Raw genomic sequence first — 6592 nt, 5'->3', positions numbered from 1 at the left:
TCAGGTATGTAGATGATACGCTGGTTGAAGCTCAAGGATATATTTTGTACTTTAATGCTCATTTTTCTTTTGCCTATTGCTGATTTTTTCTTATCTGCTCTGCTGCTGTTAATCCTTAAGAGTTGTAGTGAGATTTTTTTTTTTTTACTGTAAGTATTTAACACAGTGAGATGGGACTACCATGAAATTCTAGGGCAAGGGAAGAAAGAGTGACTTGAGAGAAACAAAACAATGTTCAAGATGAACAGAGTGAAACACCACCTGGAATATTCTGCTGGTGGCTCTTTTCATCTTGCAACAGTTGCCAGTGAGGTCTTTAGATCCGGTGCCAGGTGCTGCATCTTGGCACTATTGACATTTTGAGCTGGACAATTCTTTGTTGTAGGGATTGATCCTGTGTGATGTCCAGCAGCATCCCTGACCTCTACCCACTAGATGCCAATAACACCCTTCCATTTGTGACAATCAAAAATATCTATAGAAATTGCCAAATGTGCCCCAGGGAGCAAAGTCACCTCCAGTTTAAAACCATGACTTTAATTAAAGAGGGACTGAGGTTTGAGCAGTTGGGAATTACTGGCTGACCACCATGGTGGACTGTTGCTTACCTAGGTTGACTCATAAGTGAGACAAGTCCCTCGGGAGTTTCACTGTGTAGAGTATGGAGAAGTGGCATCTCTTCCAGGGAAGCCTGGCTTAGCAGTTAAGAACACAGGCTCTGGAGTTCGATTGCCTGGGTTCAAATCCCAGTACCCCTTTCACCTTGGGGAAGTTGCATAACCTCATCCTGCTTCTGAGCCCTTTGTCTTTAAAATGAGAGCATTGCTATCTACCTCTTCAGGCTGTTGGGAAGATAACATGAGTTAGCACTTAGGGAGTGCTTAGAGCATGTTCTGCTACATAGTAACAGCTCAATAAATGTGAGCGGAGAGAGACAGGAGTTGAGGAAAGAACACTGGAATAAGTGTGAAGGCTGAACTAAGGCAACGTGGGGTCAGTACTTTTTAACACACCTGACACTATTGACAAGGCACACTTAGTGTTTTAGAGAGGTTGCAAACTTATGGCTTGCTGTCTACATCACACTCCAGATGTGTTTTGTTTGACTGGCATAGCATTTAAAAAATGAGTTGCCAATATTTAAAAGATGAGTATTTTCACATTAAAATTTGGATTTCTGGCTTGTAAACATGGGGAGAGCTAGTCACCTGGGAGCATGAGTCACAGGTCCCACGTAGCAATAATCAGCTGGATCCAAGCAGCTGCTACTCCCTTTTAGACAGGGCTAGGCATGTCTAATTAGCCAGTCATTTATGTCACCTAACTGGCCCCTGTGGGCTTTTGCATTTATAGTAGTTTTTAGAAGTGTTTTCCCTCTAAGAGTTTCTCAGCCTCATTACTATCGGCATTTTGGGCAGGATAATGATTTGTCATGATGGCTGTCTCGTGCATCATAGCATGCTGGCATCCACCCACCAGATGCCAATAGCACTCTCCCATTTGTGACAACCAAAAATGTCTCTAGACATTGATGAGTGTCCTCTGGGGGGCAAAAACTTCCCAGGTGAAAACCACTGGTCTAAACCAAAAACATCTGTACACATTTATAAGCTAGCCAGTAAGACTAACACAAAGAAATAAACAAAAATTAGTTTATTGGTGTAAAGAATGCCTGGCATATCACAGAAACACAATGAATGCATGAAAAACCCTATTCCCAGGTTTCAGCCGCACTCCTCACTTGTAGTGTGGCCTTGAACAGATTCTTGAATCTCTCTGAACTCAGTGTCCGTAGCAAGAACATGGGGACAGAAGCCACTACCCAATTAGGCTTGATATTTAAATTATATGATAGAACCTACAACAGGCCACCTCCAAAGCCTAATGATAGTAGCAATTTAATAAGAGACGGAATTCGTTTTAAAAACAAAGATAATAAATTAACAGTGAAATGTTTCTAGCCAGCCTGCCCCGCATAGCTAATAAACAGGAGCTCCGTTTCTCAAAGCTTGTTGTTGAGTTGCAGTTTCCCAAGAGCATTCCATCAGTCACAGACCCAAAGGATGCTCAACAGGAAGTGTTTCATGGCCAAGCAAGTTTGGGAAATAAGGACTGATGGATCCTTACCCCACTGAGACATGTGTGATGGTCCTCAGCATATTGTTAATGCTAAAAATCAAAGAACTGCAAGAAAGAGATCTATTCTTGAACTCAGAGCTTTGTCGACTTGAGTTTTTGACTTTCGTTCACAGGATACCTACTCTCTGGCAGGTTTTGTGGGCATGTGCTCTCCTGGGGTCAAGAGCTGCCTGGCTTGACATTTATGGCTACCAAAATAGGGAATGCTACCTGGTGACATGTCTGTTCCTTTTGCTAACGAAGGACTGGTCCCAACGGATGGTTAATCTGCTTATTTATAGCCTGGGTGATTGGGATGGAGAAGAGTGTGCTCTGGGAGGCAATAAGGAGACTCCTAAGACATAACTAGACCTAAAAGTGGGAGAGAAGAAGAAAGAAAAAGCAGAAAGGGAGTAGAAAAGAAGGGGAAATGCATAAAATACAAAGAAGGCAAATGAGGGCTGAGAAGATCCAGCTGTCCTCTAACCATGACCTTCAGACAAATCTCATTTTTACTAGTTAAAAAAAAATTACAGTGGTTTAGGAAGGTAATATTTAACAAGCATTTCTTCTGTGTCTGGCACTTGGCAAGGATTTTATCTTTCATCCCATTTCAGTAAGATTCCCAATAAATTTTTGAGATAATATTGTTATCCTCATTTTAAAGACTAATAAATGGAAGATTGGAGAGCTTAAGTCTGATCCAAGAGTCCATTTGTCCAGCAAAAAAGCATGTTCTCCCTTTATCAATGTGGCCTTGATCTCACCTAACCAAAGACTACATTTCCCAGGCTCCCTTGCATCCAGGTATGGCTAGAGGACTAGTTCCCACAAATTGAAGGTGAACAGAAGTGAAGTGTGTTAGTTCTGAAGTCCAGATTTTTGAAAGGCCAGCATGAGTTTTTCACTACATCGTTCCCTTCCACCAGCTAGGAGCAGACTCTGAAGTTCTAGGGATTGATGGGGCCACACATGGAAGAAACCTGGATCCTTGGCTCACCACATGGAAGAAAGCCAGCAGCTGACCAAAAACTCCTTCTTTAGACAGTTGAGGGACTGCATTATAAATTTCTATTTTACATTAAGTCAGTATGATTTTGGAGTTTGATACAGCAATTAGTAATTCTACCCAACACATTGTTTCTCTTAGCACTTCCCAAGGTTGAGTCCCCAAACTCATTGGGGGGTCCCCTAGTCAGAAGATTTATAGATTGGGAAGGTCCCTTGCAGGCCATCCTACCCCACCCCCAGGGTTCATGGGTTCCTGAGAGGTAAGCCTTTTCACCTGGAGAACTCCATCCCCTGGGAAACTCAGACATATCCTGACTGGCCATACTCAGTATCAAAAGGGCTCCTTCCTCCAATCAGCTGGGGTGCCTCCCTGCCATCTAGGCAAATGGGCCTCATCCATCAAGGCAAGCCCTTTTTCCGACTCTGACATAACTGTGTGATATGGGGTAAGTCTCTTATTCTCACTGAGCCTCTGATTTTTTTGTTGTGGTTGTCATTTTTTCTCTAAGGACCCAGTCAATTCATTTATCAATTTATTATTTACAGGAAGGTAATACAGTTTTGCTGTGTCCCACCCAAAATCTCATCAGGAATCATAATCCTCATCATCCCTATGGGTCAAGGGTAGGACCAGGTGGAGGTAATTGAATCATGGGGGCAGTTTCCCCCATGCTGTTCTCGTGATAGTGACTCAGAAGATCTGATGGTTTTATAAGCATCTGGCATTTCCCCTGCTTGCACTCACTCCATCCTGCTGCCCTGTGAAGAAGGTGCCTGCTTCTCCTTGGCCTTCTGCCATAATTGTAAGTTTCTTGAGGCCTCCTCAGCCCTGTATAACTATGAGTCAATTAAACCTCTTTCCTTTATAAATTACCCAGTCATAGCAGTGTGAGAATGGACTAATACAGAAGGAGAATTTAATGAACACCTACTGTGTGCTGGGCACTGATTTACATGATGAGTTTACAGAGCTGAGCATAGCAAACTCTGTCCCTGTCCTTCGAGAGCACATGTTTCCAATAGGAAGCAGTTGCAGTGATGCAAATCAGGGAAAAATAGGGTTCCATGGGGGCTCAAGGAGGAGAGATACACCCAGACCCCAGACTTGGAGAACCAAGGATGCTCTCTGGAGAAAGGATATTTTAGCTGAGGTTTTAAAGACAAGCAAAGGTAATCCAGGTTAAGTAGGGGAAGGGTAGGTAAAATAATTTAAGAAAGAAGGTACAGCTTGAACAAAGGCCAGGAGGTAGGAGGGAATGCAGTCCCCTGGGGGGTTGTGAGTCTGGAGGTACATGGGAACCAGAGGGTGAAGAGGGAATGGTGGAAGATGAGGCTGGACACACAGAAGCTCAGATAGGGCCTATCATAAGGCATCTAGACTTCCTCCGGTGAGTGAAAGGTATTTAGCAGGCATGGGGCAGGTTCAGGACTAATCTTAAAAGCAGACAGTGAAGGCCAGGTGCAGTGGCTCACAGCTGTAATCGCAGCACTTTGGGAGGCTGAGGTAGGAGGATTGCTTGAAGCCAGAAGCTCGAGACCAGCCTGGGCTACAAAGCGAGACACCATCTCTACAAAAGAAAAAAAAAAATAGCCGAGTGCAGTGGTACATGCCTGTAGCCCCAGCTACTCAGGAGGCTGAGATGGGAGGATTGCTTGAGCTTGGGAGGTCAAGGCTACAGTGAACCACGACTGTGACGCTGCGCTGTAGCCTGAGAGACAGAGTAAGACTGTCTCAAAAACAAACACATGAACAAAAAAAGACCCTGTGGAGACAATGCTGCCTCCACAATTCCTTAGTTCCTTGACCCTCATTTTGGCCATGGAACCTCAAGGTCTCCATGATCTTGGGAATAATTTGGTGTTGCACTGGGTCGAGTCAATCACCACCCCCCAACCCATCCTGAGTTTCCTGCCACACCTGGGATGGCCTAAGGTCCCTGTAGCTGAGACAGCTCTAGCCACATGTTTGCCCATCCTGGTGCCATCAGGATGACTGGCTAGAAGTTCTACCTCCCAGGGCTGCCCTCTACAAACACACCCCCACCACCCACCCACTGAAGGGCTCACCTCCTGACCTTCAACTCAGTGGCCCTCACCAGAGCTGCCTGCATCAGCACTGATGTCCTCAACACTGATGATGCTCACACTGTGCCAGGCTCAGTGCTACATGATTTGCAGCCTTCATCTCATTTACTCTTCACACATGATTCCTATTTTACAGATGAGAAAACCAAGGCCGGGAGAAATTAAGTCACTCACTTTGTTATCTATCACCTATTCACACACCATACCCAAACCAAAACTTAGTGGCTTAAAGCAAGAGACACCATATTTGCTTATGATTTTGTGGGTCAGCAGTCTAGGCAGGGGTAGCAGGGAGGAGGTTTCTTCTGCCACTCTCACTTGGGGCCTGGCAGATAGGCTAGGGGCTGGATGATCCTAGATGGCTTCCCTCACAAGAGTTGATTCTGGGTGTTGGCTGGGCCTTTCTCTTGATGTGAATGCTCATCTTCCGGGTGGCTAGCCTGGGCTCTTCACACTTTGGTGCCACGTTTCACGAAGGTGAGGCCTGGACTTGGAAGTTACACTATATCACTTCCATCTCATTCTATTGGTCGAGGCAAGCCCAAGGACAGCCCACATTCACAGAGGTGAAGAAATAGACTCCATCTCTCAATGAGATGAGTGGCAGCGTCACATTGCAAAGGGGCATCTATAGAGGATGGGAGATCTTTCTTCAGCCAGTTTTGCAAAGTCTCCCCCATCAGGCTGAGATTCCATAGTGTATATGCGGTGGTCTACCTATTCTTTCCTATATAATAGCATCTTCAGGCCAGGAACGGTGGCTCGCACCTGTAATCCGAGCACTTTGGGACACTAAGGCAGGAGGATCACTTGAGTTCAGGAGTTTAAGACCAACCTGGGCAACATAATGAGACACTGTCTCTATAAATTTTTTTTTTTTTTTTGTAAATTAGCTGGGTGCTGTGGCATGTCCCTGTAGTCCCAGCTACTTGGGTGGCTGAGGTAGGAGAATTGCTTACACCCAAGAGGTCAAGGCTGCAGTGAGCTGTGCCTGTGACACTGCACACTCCAGCCCGGGTGACAGAATGAGATCCTGTGTCAAAAACAAAGCACCTCCAGTAGAATATATTTCCCTCACTACAAACCCCCATAAGCATGATGCACAGGGAAGAACTAAGAATTTGCAGTCAAGAAAACCTGGCTCCAAGTTTTGCTTGTATTAGCTGCACATTCTTTGGCCAGTTACGGGACCTCTGTGAGCTTCAGTATTCTCATGCATAACCCAAGGCTGTGAGAATGCTATAGGCTGATGGTGAGGATTGCTCATCATGTAAATGTAAGTCAAAGACCTGACACAGAGTAGGCACTCCAGCAGTACTAGGGATGAGAATGTGGCCATTACTAGTGTTGGGGAAGAGCCAACCACATTTCCATCACT

This window comes from Callithrix jacchus, chromosome 15, assembly GCF_049354715.1.
Source record: "Callithrix jacchus isolate 240 chromosome 15, calJac240_pri, whole genome shotgun sequence".
NCBI lineage: Eukaryota > Metazoa > Chordata > Mammalia > Primates > Cebidae > Callithrix > Callithrix jacchus.
This window is presented reverse-complemented; position numbering follows the sequence as displayed.